The sequence below is a fragment of the Oryx dammah genome, unplaced genomic scaffold, assembly GCF_014754425.2.
Source record: "Oryx dammah isolate SB20612 unplaced genomic scaffold, SCBI_Odam_1.1 HiC_scaffold_14, whole genome shotgun sequence".
Lineage (NCBI taxonomy): Eukaryota > Metazoa > Chordata > Mammalia > Artiodactyla > Bovidae > Oryx > Oryx dammah.
This window is the reverse complement of record NW_024070198.1, coordinates 31,686,789-31,707,876: the sequence shown is the minus strand read 5'-3', so window position 1 is coordinate 31,707,876 and position 21,088 is coordinate 31,686,789. Positions and strand designations below refer to the sequence as shown.

General features: G+C 45.1%; 1 pseudogene; it reads left to right on the top strand.

Annotated features, from left to right (window-relative positions):
- Positions 1-20,739, top strand: part of LOC120873640 — a 37,403-nt pseudogene extending 16,664 nt beyond the window's left edge.
- The last annotated feature ends 349 nt before the right edge of the window (positions 20,740-21,088 follow it).

Sequence of the window (21,088 nt, the reverse complement as noted above, 5' to 3'; positions counted from 1 at the left end):
GTCTTCGAGAATTAACTCAAAGGATGGTCTGGAGAAATGCCGGGGTGGGTGTGAATGACACTTTGAAGGGGACAGTCTCCCTGGTGGTCATCAGCTGTTTTAGGGCCACTGAGTCTGTCCTGCATTCCACGCCAGAAGAACAGAGGACAGCTCGACTCTGCTTTGGAAGGCTTGCTGTCTCCTGAAATGAAGTGTGCACATTGCCCTATGTCAAGGCTCATGTAGGGCCTCTGAGGCCAATTACTCTGCAAACATTCCTTGAAAGGGGATTAAGAATAACAGAAAATTCCCTAGATCATGTTGGAGCTTTGGCATGGGTGACCTGGACACGAACCCAGGTGCTGGATCGAGCTCTGGCAGTCAGGTTGCACTTGTGGCCGTCACATACCAGTCATAAGAACAATTCCTCTCCCGATGTCCATTTGACCAGAACCTCCTCTATACCAGGTAGCAGGGAGTTTCTGAGATGCCACTGACTTTTCAAGATAGCAAATGTACATTGATCAAGCACCTAATTGGGTTAACCCAATTGGGAGGGTGCAGAGGAATGCATCTTGTAGTCCTGTGCTCAGAGAGTTCAACCCAGTGGGGCCAGCTTGGAAAGGATCTTTGGAGAGTCTAATACTCATCTTGAGTTAGGGATGGGCCTTTGTTTCTCAGTGAGAGATATCTTGATTAACAGGATGAAGGACAGTTTGGCATAGAAGTTGTCTTGGGGATTTAAACCCTGGCTCTGCCATGTATGGACAGATGACCTTAACTAGTGTCCCTGTGTATGAAATAAAGGTAAGAACAGTACCTGCCTCATAGTGTGGTTTTGAGCACTAAGATATTCATGTCACTTAACATCATGCCTATTCCAAAACAGTTATCTAATAAATGTTAATTGTTAATATTAGCAGGAGTATGGTTTACTCTGAAGGAGGAAATGGCAACCCACTCCAGTATTCTTGCCTGGGAAATCCCATGGACAGAGGAGCCTGGTGGGCTACAGTCCTTAGAGACATAGAGTCAGGCGCGACTTAGTAACTGAGTATGCATGGTGTTACTGTTACCCCAGATAACCCAGTTGCTAATACGAAAAACCATACAATAGGACAAGCCTTCATTGTTTAAATATGGTACCACCAGCTACATGTGATTACTGAACATTAGCAGTGTGGCTAGTTCAAATGGAAATGTGCTAAAAGTATAAAGTGCCTGCCAGTTTTTGAAGATTTAGTTAAAAAAAAAAAAAGGAATGCGATATATCTCAATAATATTTTCATGTTGATTACATGTTGAAAAGATAAGTTTTTTAATACATTGGGTTGTATAAAATATTAAAAGTAATTTCACCTGCTTAACTAAAAAATTAAACATGATACATGTGTTTACATTATATTTCTATTGGATCGTGCTTTTCATAATTAACAGTTAACCTTGTGGTTAATTTATCCTTAGCTCCAATATTTGTAAGATTCATATTTACTTCATTTTCAAAAGGAAAAATAAAGAGGCTTAGTGAGGTAAAGTAACTGGCCCAACTGGCAAGAGGCAGATGGGGTTCTGCAACCAGTCTGTATCCAAAAGCTGAATTCTTTCTTCCCAAGTGCTAGAGAACACAGTTGTGGGATTCAGAGGGAGGAGCCGTGTGGGCCAGCCTCAGCCTTCCAATTGGAAAATAAATGTGGCCTCAGATACGTAGGTAATAGAACTGCCAAAAGTGTATGAAACCTGGCACTTAAATTGTGAGATCTCATGGTTCTATTTGTTCTCAAACAACAGAATACATTTCAGGCCCTTAGCGGACATTTCCATCAAGATAGAAAAATAAATACAAAACAGACAAAAGCCATCTCTTGGAGAGAACTACCTGCCTAGGATTTCAGGCATCCCTAGACATGTCATTTTTGTCCTCATGGAAGGAGTTTTGCTAATATGCCTGGATGTCAGCGGTAGTCACCAGCAACCAGAGTGTAGAAGGTCTCACATCTGGGGTGTGCCTGGCACTAGCAAGGGCAGGGACAGTCGTGTGTGTCCAGGAGGAGTCCTGTAGAATGGAGACGTCTCTGTGAGGTCTGAGAGGACTCTGGATGGGACTCAGGTCTTCCCAGATTTCAAGCCCAGGCCTCTGTTTGTCGGAGCTTCGCTGAAACATTCCAGAGACAACCCCACCGGGCCCCTCCGGGACTGGTTCAGCGAGTCGCATTTCTGAAATATGATTCAAATTTATCATCTCAAGAAACAACGAAGCAGGGTGGTAACGGAACACAGCTTCCTGATTTTTTTAGGGGTGAGGTGGGGGTAGTGTACCCACTGTCCTAAATGTTTCCCTATTGCTTTCTGTATTAGCCTGAATTCTATGCAATACTGGCTCAGGGCTCTTGCTAGAGCCAACAGTGATTCAGCCTGACATTACTGCTGGAGGAAGAGGGGAGTCCTGGAGCTGGTGCCCAGGGGGCCCAAGGACCCCGTCCCAGGGTACAATAATCCACTCAGGGACACTTCTCAAATTCCTCCTTGCTGGACACTGCTGCCACCTTGTAACCACACCGCGTAACTCAAGGCTAGACTTATGATTCATTTAAACCTGACACTGTGCCAGAAGAAGAGGTATGCTTTCACTTACCCGCTTCCTCCTCCACCCTCCTCTGCAAACACCAGGGGTCCAGAAACAGTAAAATGAGTTGTTGAGAAGTGGCTGGACTTCAAAGATGTCTGAACCTGGGTTTATCTTCCAGCTCCATCCCTGCTCCCTGGGAGCAGTTTATTTTTTAAATATTTTAACATACCTTAAAAAAAATTTTTTTAAACTCAGGGTATAATTGCTTTACAATGTTATATTAGTTTCTGCTGCACAACAATGTGAATCAGCCATATGTATCCATATATCCCTTCCCTCTTGAGTTTCCTTCCCACCCCCACAGGGAGCAGTTTAAAACCCCAAGTTTCTTCATTGTGAGAGGTCCCCCCTCACCACCCTTATCTCCTTGGCAAATAAGAGTCATCACTGCCTTGGGGACTGACCTCCTTTGGCCCGCCTTCAGATTAAGTCCTCTTCCTCCATTCTGATCAGTTTCCTTTGCACTCAGGCTTGGTTTATGTGATATGTAATCTTCAGTAATACAGGTTCTTGTGTCTGGCCCCAAGCATTCCTTTATTCTTTTTAAGCTCCCCAGGTGATCTTAATGTGCAGCCAAGGCTGAGAGCAAGCCAAGGACAAGTCTTCTCAGCTTAATAGGTACATGCATCTCCTGGGGTCCGGGTTTAAGTGCACAGTCTGATCCAGTAGGTCTGGGCAGGGCCTGAGATTCTGCATTTCTGCAGATCTCCCAGGGGATGCTGATGCTGCTGGTCCCTGGGACATCTTTCAAGTAGCAGGGGTCAAAGGCAGACCCATCTCACAGATGGTAAAATTGAGGCCCAGTTAGATGATTTGTTTGAAGAAACTTAGTGGTAAAGTTTAGGCTTGAACATGTCTTCTGACTCTAGGCTTTTTTTCTGTCCTCTTTATAAATAAATAATATCATAAATAATAGTGCTTTCTTATTGCATACAAATAATTGCTGTAATATGTTGTGGTGTGAGGGCTTAGTTGCTGCACAACATGTGGGATCCCAGTCCCCCGACCTGGGATCAAATCCATGTCCTCTGCATGACAAGGCAGACTCCCAAACATTGGGCCACCAGGGAGGTCCCCTGTCATCTCTGTTTTGACAAGAAGAGTGAGGCACATGGGGTAAAGCTACTTGCCCTCTACCATGTGGTAGAGTCAGGGTTAGAACCCAAGAGTCTGATTGCAAGGCTACCTTTTTTTTAAGTTGGCCTTGCCTTTGCGGCTCCACATTAAGGGGCTGGAAATAGTTTTCTCCTTTTTGGATGTCCCTGTCCAGGGTGGCCCCCTGGGCGAGGGGCTCTCGAACAAATGTGGAAATGAACATGTCTCCCACCATGGTCTGTCTGTTTCTGTCCGTCGGTCTCTATGTCTTCCAGCAGCGTCCATCAGCACCTGCTCTAAATCACTTACTCATTTTCACTCTTCAGGGCCTGCTGTTCCTCCACAGGAGCCCCCTGGGGTCCTATGGCAACCTGAAACCTTTCGACTGCCTGGTGGATGGCCGGATGCAGGTGAAGCTGTCGGGATTCGGGCTGTGGGAACTCCAGCATGGCCGGACATACAGAACATACAATGAGGAAACGATGGACCCATCAGGTAACCACTGCAAATCCTGCACCCACGAGCGGTCAGGAGAGGGGTACAGGGCTCCTCACCCCACCTGGGCTTTCTGATGCTCACCTGCTCGGTTCCCTGCAGTTGGGCCTTCCTCTGGGGCTGATGGATGCGGTTATTCCGGTCACCCAAAGAGAGGGAAAGAAAAAAAACAAAACAACCCACTGGTGGCCTGAGCCCATGGTGGGGTGTCTGAGCTAGGAGCCTAGTCCTTGCCCTGACTTAGCTGGGTGGCCTGAAGGGAGTCACTGGCCTTGCCTTCAGTCTTCCGTGTCCCCTCGTGTCTTCATGCTGTGTTCTCAGCAGAGAGGGCACCACCCGCCAGGCCCCTTACAGCTGATGAGCTTTCCACCCTCTCTGCCCTTCAGTATCACATGAGAAGCTTCAAAAGACGTGAAGAGGGCTGGGTCCCATCTCATGCCAACTGAATCAGAACTTATGAAGATGGAGTCTGGGCATCTGTGTTGCTTTCTAAAAGCCTCTCAAGTGATTCTGATGTACACCTCGAAACAAGACACCACCTGGAGTCCAACCCTCCTGCACATGTGTGCGAATTGAGACTCCACAACTCTTCCTACTTGCCCAGGCTTGCTGAGCACTCTTGAGTCTTGCCTTGCACTGTTCTGGGCCCTAGTGAGCCCAGTGTGCTCTGCTTTGACCGCCTCTCTCTGAAGCAGCATGCTGCCAGCAGCTTTGCTGTGTGCACGTGGGGAGGGGGTCTATAATATGGTATCTTGCAGAAAGGACAAAGGGGGAAATGTTGAAAACCTGTTAGTAGCCATTTCTTCCTCTGCATCCTGCACTATATTTTCTTTTCATGATTGTAGCCTATAACGATACAAAAATCTATAAACATCACCGCAAAAGAAATGTCCAGCACAGATACATCTGTGGAGACAGAATGAGGATTGGTGGTTGGCAGGAGTTGGGAGGTGGGGGAAATGGTCAGAAACTGGTTCATGGATTCAAGGTTTTACTTTGGGGTGTCAGAAATGTTTTGGAACTAGACGAACTCAATGCCACTGTGTTGTTCGCTTTCAAGTAGTTTTATGTTCTATGACTTGTTACATGATTTTTTTTTTTTTTTAATGTAGGCAGTACAGAAAGGAGAAAGGAAGAGAAAAGCTGCCTGTAATTGCACAGTCATGAGTTAACTGCTGTTAACTTGTTAGGGCAGGATCATCATCATTAGTTTCTTCATATTCACACACATGGGCCCCCAAGTGTGTAAACACAAAGATGTCTCCAACCATCAGGGCCAACTTCTCGGGGGCTGGATACTTTCAGGGTTCCTGTGCTTCCTGGAAAGAGAAGGGGTGACTTTTCCTGTTCCACCCAGCAGCTCTGACTTTTGACAGTCTTGGCTTTGCAGAGTTCTTACTGGACAGCCCCAGAACTACTGTGGCTCCCCCAGGTGCCCCAGTCTGGCACCCCGAAGGGAGATGTTTACAGCTTTGCCATCCTAATGAGAGAGCTGATCCACCACCAGGACCTTGGACCTTTTGATGATCAAAACCTGACACCAGCCGGTAATGCTGGGAGAGACTCCTTGGCCGGCTTGGTCAGTCTAGGCTTTTTTCTTTCCTGTGTAGTCAGTTATTTATTTTAAAAATCTTATGTCTTTAGACCCTTTTTGAACAGTTCCATCCTTTCACCCTTTTTTGGTCTTTTAAGATACTGACATTTTCAGAGTCCAGATCTCTTGTCTTGTAGAATGCACTACTATCTGAATTTGTCAGTTTCCCAATGGCTGGATGTAGGTTATTTTTAGCAAGAATTCTTCACATCAGGAAGTGCAGGCTATCATTGATGTCAGTTACTTCCCTGGTGGCGCAGCTGGTAAAGAATCCAGGTGCAGTGCAGGAGACCCTGGTTCAATTCCTGGGTTGAGAAGATCCCCTGGAGGAGGGCATGGCAACCCACTCTAGTATTCTTGCCTGGCGAATCCCATGGACAGAGGGGCCTGGGGGGCTACATTCCATGGGGTTGCAAAGAGTCGGAATCAACTGAGAAACTAAGAACAGCAGTGAGAACTACCTTTTAAATGCTTGCTTTTATTCTTTGTTTTGTGAGATGTTTATTAATTTAGAATCTATTCCAGTCTTATTTTTTTATTTTTAAAATTCATATTCCTTCTTAACGAATTAGAAGACAAATTACAGTTTGGTTACAAAAAAATTAAGGAACTCAGAGCTACATACTTTATTCAATTACAGCAGCCAGAGCAGTTCTGGAAGAAAATGAGTCAGATTGTGTCACTTCTCTACCCAGACTCTCCCCCTGAGTTCCCATTTGGGGAATGAAAGATAAGTCCTTACAATAAATAGGCTGCAAGATCACTGAAGGCCTCTGAGGGAGCCTCTGTGACTTATATTAGTGTTTGGTGGCTCAGTGGTAAGGATTTTACCTGCCAGGCAGGAGATGCAGGTTTGATCCCAGGTCTGGGAAGATCCCCTGGAGAAGGAAGTGGCAACCCACTCCAGTATTGTATTCTTGCCTGAAAAATACCATGGACAGAGGAGCCTAGCGGGCTATATAGACTATGGGGTTGCAAAGAGTCGGACATGACTTAGCAACTAAAACAACAAGGGCTGCGACCACAAGCTGGCTAGATTGAAACAATATTCTTGCACAGTTCTAGAGACTAGAAGTCCAAAATCAAGGTTTAGCTGGGCTGAGCGCCCTCTAGAAACTCTGGGGAAGGCCCAGTCTTTGCCTGTTTCAAGGTAGCTGCCCCAGCTTTCCTGGGTTTGTGGCCACGTAGGCCCAATCTCTGCTTCCATCTTCACATTGCCACATCTCCTGCGTACATTTCTTCTGTATGTCTCTTATGAGGACACTTGTCCTTGGATCAGGGCCCACTCAGATAATCCAAGATGATCACTTCAACCCCAGATAATTTTTTTGCAAAGACACTTTTTCTTCAAATAAGGTCACGGTCGCAGGTCCTGTGGATCAGGACACAGGCATACCTCTCTGGGAACCAGCATTCAGCCTTCCTCTTCCTAATTCTGCCTCCCATGCCTTGTTCCTTTTACTCACACTGGCCACTTTTATATGCCTCCAAAGTGACACTCCAGAGTCTTTGCACACGCTGTGCCCTCTGTCTGGGCATCTCTTACTCCATATTTGTAAGTACAAATTTGTATCGTTCTTTCTTAAGGACCACAACAGTTTTCATTGTAAGGTTATGTTATATCTTGGGCTGGCCAAAAGGTTCATTTGGGTCAAGATGGTACAAACAAGCCCAAATGAACTTCTTGATCAACCCAGTATTATTGATTGGTAGACATTTTGATTGTGTCCCTCCCCCCGCCTTTTTTTTTCTGTTTCAAACTCCTGCAGTGAGTAGTCATGAATCTTTGTGGACATGTGTGAATATTTCTTCAGGGTAGATTTCTGTTCATGAAATTGAAAAGGTAGACCTATTTTAAACATATTTAAATTTTCTGCTAAGTGGTGTCCAATTTTCTACTTACAAAGGATATATTCAGGTTTGAGAGATTTGGGGAGCCAGGTTGTCTCTGAACACATTCCATGAGGGAATTAAAGGCAAAAGTAATGGGAGGTGAAGCAAGACCTGATCAAACTTGTTTGAAAAATGCACAGTAGGTGTAACCCCCAGCACTGTTATTTTCCACTTTGGCTGCACATTGGAGTTTCCTGGGGCACTTAAAAAATGTCTGAGGTTTGGATCTCAGCCTCAGAGAGCCTGATGTCACTGGTTTGGGGTATGACCTTGGCATCTGGGTCTCTAAAGTTTCCCAAGTGATTCTAACATGTAGTTCAGGTTGAGAACCACTGTCGTGGAGAGAGGGTGTGTGTGTTTGTGTGTGTGTGTGTGTGTGTGTGTGAGTGTGAGTTTGTATGTAAACCAGCCCACCTTTCTCTCTTGATTTCTTTCCCCTTGCAGTGCTGTGCTCAGCCATATCTGACTCTTTGCAACCCCATGGACTATACCCCGCCATGCTCCTCTGTCCATGAGATTCTCCAGCAAAAATACTGGAGTGAGTAGCCATTTCCTTCTCCAGGAGCTCTTCTTCCTGAGCCTGGGATTGAACCTGTGTCTCTTGCATCTCCTGCATGGACAGCTGGATTCTTCACCACTAGCGCCACCTGAAGGGCCCTGATCTCTTCCCCCTTTTGTTTACTGCCTTCCCTACCATTTCTAGTCCATCCCCAATGGCCCATCCCAAACTGCTTCTTTAAATCACTGTTCATTTCCTGGAGACTTTTTCAAGTAAAGAGTCTTTCTGAGTGTACTAGTCACTTTGAAAGCAGATTCTGGTTTCTAATTTGTGGCAAAATGTAGGAGAGGTGAGTCTCCTCCCAAAAGGTTGATCTCAAATCCAGGGGCATCTGACTTTGGAACCAAGCAGCTAACAGATCTTCCCTCACTGAACCCAGGTGGAAGCCCACCTACCCTTGTTAAGCTCAGCTGCCACGTGATTGTGCCCGCTGGGTGGGGAGGGGGCGTGTGGAAAGACTATGGACAGCGGGTGCATTTCCCCCTCATTGTGGTCATCTGCTCACCAAGCTGAATGAGAGGCAGTCACAGGGGACGATGGGTACAGAGGACCACAACCAGGAAGGGTACAATAAGCGCATCATTTATGGGCAAACACTCCCTTCCATTAACCTCTACATCCCTGCAAACAAATCCTGGTCCTGGGAACAATATCAATTCCCTGCACACATTAGAGCAATGGTTCTCAAACATTTTATTGCTTCCCAGGTGGCGCAGTGGTAAAGAATCTGCCTGCCAATTCAGGAGACACAGGAGACAGTGGTTCGATTCCTCGGTCAGGAAGATCTCCTGGAGAAGGGCACAGCATGCAACTCACTCCAATATTCTTGCCTGGAGAAACCCATGGACAGAGGAGCATGGTGGGCAACAGTCCATAGCGTCGGTAAGAGTCGAAATCAACTTAGTGACTGAGCATGCATACTCTCAAACATTTTAGCGGACATCAGAATCACCTGGAGGGTTATTTGAATTGAAAAGTAGAAGGATGTGCCCAGGATCTGTGTTTTAATTAGCTCCCCAGTTGATTCTGAGACCCACTAACACTAACGTTTGAGACTTGATTTCCTCTCTCCCCATACTGTTCTCTTAAGAAAGAAGTCACTATGTGAAGGTTTCTCCTAAGGACAGGGGCGTGTGCTCCACCGTCTTGAATGGAGAACAATCTGCATAAATTCTTTGGAATTTATTTCTACAGGTTTGTCAATGCTCTCCCATTTATTTATTCATTCAATTACCTATTATATTTCACTTATGATATGTATATAATTTATTATATAATTATTTTATATTTTGAGTTATCTAATACTACTTTGTTGCTCAAATTGTTTTATCTTTGTTTCGTTTCGATTGCCTTCTGTATGCTTTTGACATATACCTGTTGCAGGGTTTTATTTTGTGCTTCCTTAGTTTCTGGTGGTATAAGATGCTTTAGCCTCATCTTGGATTTTCCCTGCTTCAGTACTAGAGTCAACTGCTTTTTTTTAAGAAACTCGACTCCTTTATTGGAAAATGAACATCTGAATGCTAGATGTGCTTGTTGCTATGGGCATGCTGTCGTTTCTAGCCCCTCTTAGTAGACAGAGTGAGATAATATGTGTGTCTATACTAACTCACATGTGCACACACATTCATATCATTAACTCCCCATCTGTGTCTGTATTAAGGTAAGCATGAGTTCACGTTGACATCTCCAGTGTCATTATTGCATGGTTTATTTATTTTATTCTCTCCCCATCACTTATGCATAACCTCCTTTTCCAATAGCGAGCATCCTGGCTCCCGCCATCTGCCACCCGTTTACTTATTTGTTCAATCCCAGTATATGTTTACAGTAGTATCAGAGTTGTTCACCTGAATCCCCAGGAGAAGCAGTTCTACCAGCTAGAGGATAGTGATTATGGACATTTCCTTTTGACTTTAGTCTTACCATCCCTACTCATTTTATTTTATTTTTAAATATTTATTTATTTAGCTGCATTAAGTCTTAGTTGTGGCGTGCAGAATCCTCATTGAGTCATGCAGGTTCTTTCGTTGCAGCCTGTGTGCTCAATTGCCCTGTGGTATGTGGGATCTTACTTTTTTGACCTGGATCAAACCAACATTCCCTACATTGCAAGGCAGATTCTTAACCATTGGACCACCAAGGAAGTGAACACCAAGGACCACCTTAAGAGAACTCTTTTTTTTTTTTTTAATGTATCTAGTGGCATGTGGAACTTCTCCAACCAGGGATTTAACCCGTGTCCCCCTACAGCAGAAGCTCAGAATCTTAACCACTGGACTTGCCAGGAAAGTCCCTATCTTCTCATTTTAGAAGCTGCTTCCATCAGTGCTTTACTCCCTCCCCCTTCATGTCACACATTTGTAAAACAGATTCTTTGGTCTCTGTCTGTATTCTGTCTTGCAGCTGTCCAGTCTCCCAACTGATATATTTTTAAACTTGCATTCTTTAAGATTCATTCTTCGTGCTGTAAAGCCTTGTGGGTTTCGGCAAATACACAGTGTCATGACCCACCAATGCAAATTTTGTGCGGAATAATTCACAACCATAAAAAAAATCCCCAGTGCTTCCCCTATGTAACTTTTTCTCCTCCCCCAATTCCTGGCAGCTTCTGATCTATTTTCTGTCTACAATTTTGCCTTTTCTGGGATATCATATACACAGAATCACACAGAATGTAGCCTTGTCAGACTGGCTTCTTACACTTAGTAAAAAATTTAAGATTCATTCATTTTGTCACACCCACAGGGTTTTTATAGCAAAAACATGTACATTGTTGTCAAATATTATTTCCTCTACAAACCAGAATGTTTAATAAAAGTCTGTAGATGCTAATGAGGAAGTGAAAGAAAGTAGGTTTACATAGTTGGACACAGAGGCAGAACATACTAGTTACAATTTATTGTTTGTTAAAATAACTTTTATGAAAAATTTTACCGGTAATGCAAATTTCATAAAGCACACTTAGGGTGTTTCTAGCACCAAACGCACATATACTCCTGAGGTCACAGGGAGATATCCTTCATTTCATGAAAAATTTTATTAGAAAAAAATCAGATTAATAAGGGTGTACATTAGGAGTCCTCATTTTCCAGGAGAATTCTAATATTTCCTGTAAAATATTCAGATTTCTTTGAAATTTTAACCTGTTTGATTTGCTTAAAAACTGAATTTGTAAATTTGAAAACACCTCTGTTTAAAGTGAAGTGTCCTCAATGGCCCAAAGTTCAGGCATTGAGCTACCTAAACTCCAAATGGATTTCAGAAATCATCCACCGAATCAAGGACCCCACGCCTCCGAGCCACTTCGACCTTCCCTATCAGAGGAGAAGGGAAATGAAATTACCGTGGTCATGGTGAAGGCATGCTGGGATGAATCTCCAGAGAAAAGGCCCATTTTCTGTTCCATCAAGATTTTACAGGAAGCCTGTCTGGAGGGTAAGTTAGGTGTGTAGCAGAGGTTTTCTCCTAATTATTTAACCATCAGAATTTTAAAGCTCTGTGACTGTGATTGATTCTGTGTGCCTCCCTCCCTCCCTCCGTTTCCTCTCTCCTCCCACCTCCCTCCCTCCCTTCCTTTCCTTCCTTCATCATATACTCATTCAGTGCCCATCATATGCAAAGCACTGTGCCACGTGCTGGCTGAAGTCTAGTGGCAGATTCTCCCTTTATTCCATAAATGACATAAACATGGATCAGACTTTCATTGCCCTCCTTTGTCCACCCCAGATACTGCTTATCAATCAAGACTCTCCTTCCCAAGGAGTCCTGATATGACCTCAGAATCTTTTTCAAGCCAACATTCCAGGGGGTTATGACTCATTCATTGGGACTAGATGGTAGGATAAAAAAACTATTCACCAAACTTAGAGTAGGTTATTGACTTTAATTATTCATGCCTCTTGAATAGTTTTCTCAGTAGTGGCTTCACATGAGGGTCACTGTGTCATCTTTTGACCCGTTGAATGTCAGAAGGTACAGCCTTTGAGAAGTAGCTGGAGTTAATAGATGCCTGGGTAGGAGTCTGGCGTCTACTCCTAATTTGGCCATTCCACTATACATTCTTAACAGAACAGCCCCGTGTTCTGCATTCTCCATATCAAAATAGTTTTAAATAGTAGGTCTCAGGTCTGTGAATACTTTTTACTTAGAAAATAGGGTCGCCAATCTTAAGGTAAGTGTATTTCCTATAAGAGCCTCAGTCTCCTCATGTGAAAGATGAAAAATTTATTTGATTACTCTGAAGACACCTCTAAAACAAGAGCCTAAAATAAATAAATTTATATTTAAAAAATAAAATAAAAAAGCAATGAAAAAAAAAAATCATTCCTACACACCTCCAAAAAAAAAATAAATAAAACAAGAGCCTATGGGATCTAGAAATGCCCCTGATATCTGTCACCAGAAAAGAAAACATCTAGTATTGCCATCTGAAGAGAAAAGAACAACTCACCCTGAAACCTACATTTCCGCACGCCCGTGACAATCACACAAAACATGTAGGGAAGAGCAGTGTGGGGAGGGCAGTGACGGCTGCTGTTTGTTCAGTGGCCGCTGGGTAGCAGACACGGCCCTAGTACTCACTGCCTTCCTGAGATTCCTGAAGGACCCTGTGAAGTATGTATTATTATCCTCGTGTCTCAGATGAAGAAACTGAGGCTGGAAAGAAGCGGGCAGTTCAAGATCACAGGGCTGGTAAAGGACAGACTGTCCTGCCACGTGCCTATGACCACTGGCTTTTCACTGCTGTCCATTGGCAGCCCTTGAGGATGAAAGCTTAAGGGCAAGACCTGCTGTCTTGGAATGTATACTTGGATGCTGTGTTCCACTGTGGCCCTAAAGTTCGTGGACAAAGAACTCTGGGTTCTTCTAAAGCCGCGAGAGTGTACTAGAGACAGTGTGGTGAGCAAGCTGGAAGTGTACGCCAATCACCTGGAGGAGGTGGTGGGAGAGAGGACCAACCAGCTGCTGGCCGAGAAGAAGAAAATGGATCAGCTTTTGTCCACAACGCTGCCCAGGTATTCCAAAGTTCTGGAGGCCTTGACAAAAGAACCAGCAAGCAACACCATTGCTATTTAAGGAGGCCCCACATGGAGAGACAGTTTCCTTTGTTCTTTTCTTAAGAGACTGTTAGGCTCTTCTAAAATGGGTCAAGCATTCTGTGTGTAATTTGGTAAATCCACAGGAATTACAGAATACAGATCTGTAAAAGATGGAATATAGTGAATGCAGCAATAGGAGGATACCACTAGATGGCGCTCTGGCTTCATGAGTCCGATGCGGCTGCTGCTGCTGCTAAGTCGCTTCAGTCGTGTCCAACTCTGTGCCACCCCATAGACCGCAGCCCACCATGCTCCCCCGTCCCTGGGATTCTCCAGGCAAGAACACTGGAGTGGGTTGCCATTTCCTTCTCCAATGCATGAAAGTGGAAAGTGAAAGTGAAGTCGCTCAGTCGTGTCCGACCCTTCCCGACCCCATGGACTGCAGCCCACCAGGCTTCCCCCCGCCCCGTCCCTGGGATTCTCCAGGCAAGAGTACTGGAGTGGGGTGCCATCGCCTTCTCCGCATGAGTCCGATACTCTTGGTCTATTCAGATTATTGCTCGGTCGCTGAGTCGTGTCCCACTGTTTGGGACGCCAGGGACTGCAGCACACCAGGCTTCCCTGTTCTTCACTATCAGATTATTTATATTATACGTCTGTCCAGATACTTTGCACAAGATACACTACTAACTTCAGATTCAAGACTTGCTTCGTTTTTGGCTCTGTTATCACCTGGGCACTCTCTGAACACTTGTCAGAGCATCTGCTGTTAAAATTCCTGTACCCTTCCGTGTGTCTTGACGAAGAAAGGGGGTTGGCGACTTGAACGTGTTGATGTGAGATTGGTTGATAGAAGCAAAAATGTTAATTAATGAATTGATGAGTGTTTACAATTGTTTTCACATCTGCAGGCTGAGTCTTTCTAATCAATTCTATAACCAGTAGGGGAAATGCAGTTCCCTCGGGGAGAAAATCTTTTTGAAAAGGCATTTGTGTGACCTGCTCCTCACCCCTCCCCGAATTTATACCGACCAATTAAATATCTCTTTAGAGAAAATGCAGGCTGGGAGATGGGTGTCAGAAAATTCCCTCTAGATGATGGATTCTTGTTAACCAAAAATCTAATGCACTGAAGCAAAAAAGATCTATCAGGGAGACTTTGTAGGGATGTATAGGAGACAATATGAATAAGATACTATTTAAAAACATCCTTATTCTCTGTTTTCAGCTTCTCTGGAGAACAGCTTATAGCAGGAAGGTCCGTGGAACCAGAGCATTTTGAGTTCGTGACAATCTTTTTCTCTGACATTGTTGGATTCACAAAACTCTGCTCTCTCAACTCCCCCTTGCAAGTTGTGAAGCTCCTTAATGATCCGTACAGTTTATTTGATCACATCATTAAAACTTATGACGTGTATAAGGTGAGACACCCGGTTCCTGGGTCGTGGGGGCACACGTGACCCTTGTAGCTGTCCTCCCCCGGGCATGAATGAAGATGAATCCAGCCCAAGACATCAGTCAGGAAGAAGGCTCTATTTTAGGCTGGCAGTCTATCTCAATTCATGGCAGAAACTCAATATTTGATTCCTGTTTGTTTTCTTGGAAAAGGGCTTGATTCATCACAGATGTAGGTGCTTGTCAAGAATCATCAGCTGTTCCCTCTGTTTCCTTCCATTATTTTATCTCACAGTAAACACATTTCTAAAACAGGCATTGACCTTCTACTGGCTAATTCCTCCAGTTCCCTCCTGAATATTTCTTTTTCATATTCAGAGAGGCTCGCATTTACTCTCCTTTAAAGATTGTCTTTGAATCCGGTGTGTCTCACTTCTATTACTGTGATCTTTAGCAATTCAAGCTTAGATTATCAGACTCATGACTAAAGGTCAGATAGCAACTACCTGACTAGTACTATTACTCTGGAGATGTATGAACAAGGTCACCTAGAATGAAAGATGAGTTTTGCAGGGGAAGAGAACAATTTGACAGTTTGACTTCATTCATTAATGACAAGGCCACCTTATATGTTTTCTGGTGGGGCCAGATGATGACTCCAGGATGCCCATGTTCACACACACCAGGTGGGCAGCCACAAGCTCATCAGCTCTGACCTCTGATTGCAGGGCTCTGCCTATGGTCTGGATCAGGAAGGGGAATGTAATCATGTCCTCTGGCAACACATCCTCAGTGGTACTCCCCCAAAGTTCCCCAACGATGTAGTCCCAGTTCAAGAGTGGATAGAAAGATAGTACAGACAGTCACAAAGAGCAGATCATATTCACCCAACAAAAACAGAAGCTGCTCTGCTTAGAAGATCCTCCTCTGGGATTGCCTTTTAGTGTTTTCTTCTCAGCTATGCTTTGCGTGAACTAATGCTCAAATCAGTTTGTATTTCTAAAGGATGTGCCCAAGGTGGGGTGAGGTAGCCTAGAAGCAGTTTGACTTGTATGCTTGTTGATTTGGGGTAATTTCAGTGTCACCAGGAGGCAGACGTGTTCTTACTGCCTGGCTAAGGCCTGAAATTTCACCTTTACCATCATCGTTGGAATCTGCTGAAATGCAGATGGATCTGAAAGGAGCTGTAACTTTATACTTATGCTTGTCATTTATTATCTCTTGTGAATGAAGGATTTGAAAGATGATTTTATTAGGAGGATTAGGGAAAAAGACAGATGTCTACATTTGGATATTTTGTATAGTATAAATGTATGCATAATGGTACCTAAGAGCCCTTATGTGGAGTGAAGATATTCCAGGTTGGATAAGATGGACTGCCCTTGATGGATCCAGGTGACCTTTCAAGGTTTGCCTCATCAGTGTATTGCTGTCTGCCTAACTAGTTTTGAACTTGGGTTGGGAGAATGTGGTCACCGGCAGCCTCAGATTTCAGAAGGGAAAGCCGTGACTGGGGAGGAGGCTTGGAGAAGGAAGGGTTCATGGAGGAAATGGGACAAGGGTGGGACCTTGAGGAAATGCTAGGACTTGGACGGGGTGGAGGTCATGGAGAGCGGCCCTTCCAAGGATGGGGCCCAGAGCAGGATCAGTAGTGAGGGGCCTTGACTTGCACTCATCCCCTCACTCCCAGCCTCCCTTGGGAAGAACACAAAGCTGTTTCTTCCTTTGTTTCCAGGTTGAAACCATTGGCGATGCATATATGGTGGCTATTCCCGTCCGCACTGGAATCTGACACGTGGACGAGATTGCCACGATGTCCTTGCACTTCCTCAGTGCCACCGTCCACTCTCAGATTGGGCACATGCCCAAGGAGAAGCTGAAGCTCCAGACTGGCCTCCACACAGGTAGACAGCACTAAGGGCAAGTGGCCTTGTGGTCCAGATACAGCAACAGATAGTTCTAAATCCACACCCAAGGCCTGAGGCTTCCAGAAGCCCCGAAACCAAATGGTAAAATCCTCAGGGCGGGAAGAAAAGATTGAATCGTCTTCGCTTGTGTGTTTCTACTTAGTCAGATTGCTTGGTAACAACAAGGACACACAAAGATTCCAAGGTGTTTAGCCCCCAAAAAAGGAGGAGCCTCCAAACCAGAACTGTTACTTTGGGCTGCTTTGCATCTGTGCCTCACCATCAGATTATCAAACTCATGGGCCTGTGACTTGGGAATAGATAATCTGCACTTGATTAACTGCTATTCTGTCACTGTCTTGAAATTCTTGATAATTTTTGAATGGAAGATCCCTTATTGTCATTTGAGACTGGACCCTGCAAATTATGGTAGCCAGACCTTTTCCTCCCTCTCCTCCACAGCTTAACTGAAATAGACCCCGACTCCTAACCAGAATTAACCACTCCTATGTCTGTGCGCACTGATGCTTTGTGTACATCCCCAGTGCGTGAATAACATCTTCATTGGTTTATGTCTTAGTCAGCCTGGTTGTTAAAATGCCATACATAGACTGGGTGGCTTAAACTACACACAGTTTTGACAGTTCTGGGGGCTGGAAAGTCTAAGCTCAAGGATTCTACCACGGTGGGTTCTACCTATTCAAGCGTGTAGAGTGCCTTCTGGCTGCATCCTCATGTGGAAAAAGAGAGAGAACTCTGGTGTCTCTTCCTGCTCATTTCAGGGCTAAGTCATTTCAGTCCTGTCTGACTCTTTGCGACCCCATGGACTGTAGCCCACCAGGCTCCTCTGTCCCTGGGATTCTCCAGGCAAGCATACTGGAGTGGGTTGCCATGCCTTCTTCCAAGGGGTCTTTCAGACCCAGGGATCGAACCTACGTCTCGTGTCTCCTCCATTGGCAGGCGGGTTCTTCACTACTAGTGCCACCTAGGAAGCCCAATTCCTCTTCTTACAAAGGCACTAATCCCATCAAAAGAGCCCTACACTCATGACCTCCTCTAATTACCACCTAAAAGCCCCACTTCCTAATACCATTGTATTGAGTTCAGAGATTCAACATGTGAATGGGAGGGGGGGCCACGCAGACATTCAACCCATAACAATTGATTATGTTGCTTTCTGCTCAGAGTCTGTGAATTCCGTAGTTTGCCTCATTGTAAACCTTGAAATCTGTTGCCAAACTTTGCCCCAGGAGAGTACTTGACAAACATTCGCTGACTGGGTGTGCATTGTGGAGCTGACACTGGGGAGATTGCGGACTGGCCGTGCCCCTTTGTCCTTGGCTTTGCAGGTCCCGTGGTGGCTGGCGTGATGGGATTCACCATACCCAGATGCTGCCGTTTGGAGAGACACTGTGAACGTGGCGTCCAGAATGGAAAGCAGCAGTTTGCGTGGGTATTGTTTACAGCACTTTGCAAACACAAGCTCGCTGTCCCTCTGGTCCCCTATCTTTAACCAGAGAGTATTTTTAGGAGACCATTTACATTTTGTCTACTCTTTTCCATCTGAAGGATAAGATCATTATCCATTTTAGACAACACTGGTTGCAAGCTTTGTAGATAAGCCTTTGCACTGAGCTCTTGATGGAGCCCTGTAAACACACGTGACAGCTCCTTCTAAGACTTTCCATCCTAAACAGTCAGGTACACATAGGGTAAGATCATTTAAATAAGGAGTAGGAGTTGGCAAACTTTCTGAGCAGGACCAGAGAGTAAGTATTTTAGGCTTTAAGGCTATAATCTCTGTTGCAACTACGTAACTATTGTTGTCATGCAGAAGCAGCAGTTTGCAACCTGTAAATGCTGGGTGTGTTTATGTTCCAATAAAACTATTTGCAAACACAGCTGGTAGGCAGAATTTGGCCTGTCAGTAGCAATGCGCCACACTTGGTGTATAGTTTTGGTGATACCAAAGAAATCTATGGCCAGGAACTCTGGGGAACATCAAATTCTTTTGCTTCAGAGTAGTTTTATTGCACTGATTATTGCTATTCATATATATGCCATTTATTGACTGAGACATTTATCAACCGGAAAACTATTCAGTGATTTAAATATTAAAAAATTTAGATTAACATTCTTTTGAATTTGTAAATCTTTCACAGCACATAAGACACACACACAAAATCTTCTCCCCTCTGATTACTTTGTTGTCTAAGTTAATCAGCTGAGTTCCCAAATCCAGATTTAAACCACTGTCTTCACTTATAAGTTAAGAGTTCAAGGATAAAATATGAAATTGGAAGTGCTGAGGTAGGCTCCAAGCCTGACTTTGGTTGCAGTTCAAGTTACAAAGGACCTTTTCAGTGGTATATCTCAGTTCTGGTACCATCCCAGGGAACTCGAGGGGCCCAGCTGACCTCCATCCATCAGGAACACCAACTTGCATATGGAGTCAGTTCTTATTTTTAAACTGAACCTATTAAAGCTTGAGCAACACCCAGCAGCGTGTGAGAAATGCCTGTATGATTGGGGGTCCCAGCCCATGAGTCCCAGATGTGGGAGATGTTGTCTGTGATTTGCTTAATGAGAGGTGCTGGTGGTGCCAGAATTTGAGCCAAGCGTGAGGTGTTCCCTCAGCCTTTGCCCTACTTTTGACATCCATAGGAAATTCACAACCATGGTGATGACTAGACTGTAACTGGTCTCTGGCAGTTGTCCGGATCCAGGTCTCTCAGAGCACTGCAGGCATCCTGCTGGCATTGGGAGGGTACGATTTGCAAAAGAGAGGCACCATTCCAATCAAGGTAAGACCAGGGCCACTGTGAACACCTGTCCCCACTTGGGTCCCGGGAGGAGATGTCAAGGAACTTGATGGAATGAGTGAGTCTCCATGCCCTGGTTTGTGGACATCACTGAGGTCCACATAGAGTGCTCTTGATTGCCAGTTGTCTTCCTCCAGAGAGGGCTATATGGTTGCCTTGATGGTCAAGCATGGAATCTGTGACCTTGGCTCCCACCTAGACTAACCTCTCGTGCGACGCTTCCTTCCTCTTTGCTGCACTGGTCTCCTGGCTTCTGCCTGAACACCCCAGAATGAAATAGTCTCCCACATGAAGCAACAGCAAATACAACCCAGGAATAATCATGCCCACATTCTTCTATTTCCTTTCTCCTGAGTCTAAAGTGAGCAGGTGGAGTTGATGGAAGCCCATTGGTCTGGGGGTACTTAGGCCTCATCTCATCTCTACACATTTCAGTATCTCTTCCCTTTCCCTCTGCCTTCTTTCCATGCTGGCTCCCAGTCCATCACTGAAATGTACCATGAAACAGCCTCATCTTTTTGATAAACCTTACCTTTCTGGGGTTGGTGGTACTTCTCACAGCTTGGAGATGTTCACAGTGGGGGTGGTGAGTGGTTACTGAGACTCTGGGAGCTTGAGTGAGTGTCAGGGTCCAGGGAAAGAAGTGAAGTGGAGGGAGGAGGGGTACCTTCAACTCCTCAGTTTACTAAGCCTGGCTCTGGCGTCATCCAATGTCAGGTAAGAGGAAGCTTTTTTTAAGATGGCAGAAGTGTAGACCTAGCTATGAATCCCCACTAGTTCCTAGCTGTCTGATCTGGGGGCTTGGTTTTATCATCTGTAAAATGGGAACAGTGATAAGACTGCCCTTACATGGTGGCTGAGTGTTTGTGAACCTGTATGTGAGGTGTTTTCCCTGGTGGCCCACTCACAGTAAGAGCTCAACAGATTTTATTATTACTTTAAAAGATTTTCTTTGCAGTAGATTGAGACTCCACTGGCCCTCACCCCCTAGGCCACTTGCTGAGTGTCCATTTGGGCTTATCAGCCTAGTCCAAGGACACGATCATGATTTCATCGGTGATGAAGCTTCTCCCTTACCGAGGCAGCTCCTGCCTGGTTGCAGTTTGGGCTACAGACATGATTCTCAGGAAGCCAGCAAGGATGACCTGAGTTGTCTGCAGAGAGACCACACTTGACAGACAGCCTCTCCTGCTCTGAGATTCACCAGCTCTCCATGACTTCCCACAGGGCAAAGGAGAACAAATCACGTTCTGGTTGAAGGGCAGAGAAGCCTTCACTATTCCACTCCCCAAATTTGCTGAGAAAGAAGCTGAAGTCCCAGGGATCTTCTGAGGTATTTTCTTCAGAGGTGTTTGTGGGGTCCCAGGAAAGTCTGTGGGGGTGCCTTAAATATCCTGTTTAGGGGTTGTGGTTCAGATGGCCCAGTAGTTAAGAACCTACCTACCGATGCAGGAGATGCGGGTTCGATCCCTGGGTAGGGAAGATCTCCTGGAGAAGGATATGGCAACCTACTCCAGTATTCTTGCCTGGAGAATCCCATGGACAGAGGAGCCTGGCGGGCTACAGTCCATTGGGTCGCAGAGTCAGACATGACTGAGCCGCTGAGCACACACCTATGGTTCCTGGGTGTTGACTCAGTCTCCCACTAGGGGGCGCCATCTAGCTGGCCTCAGCGCACCCT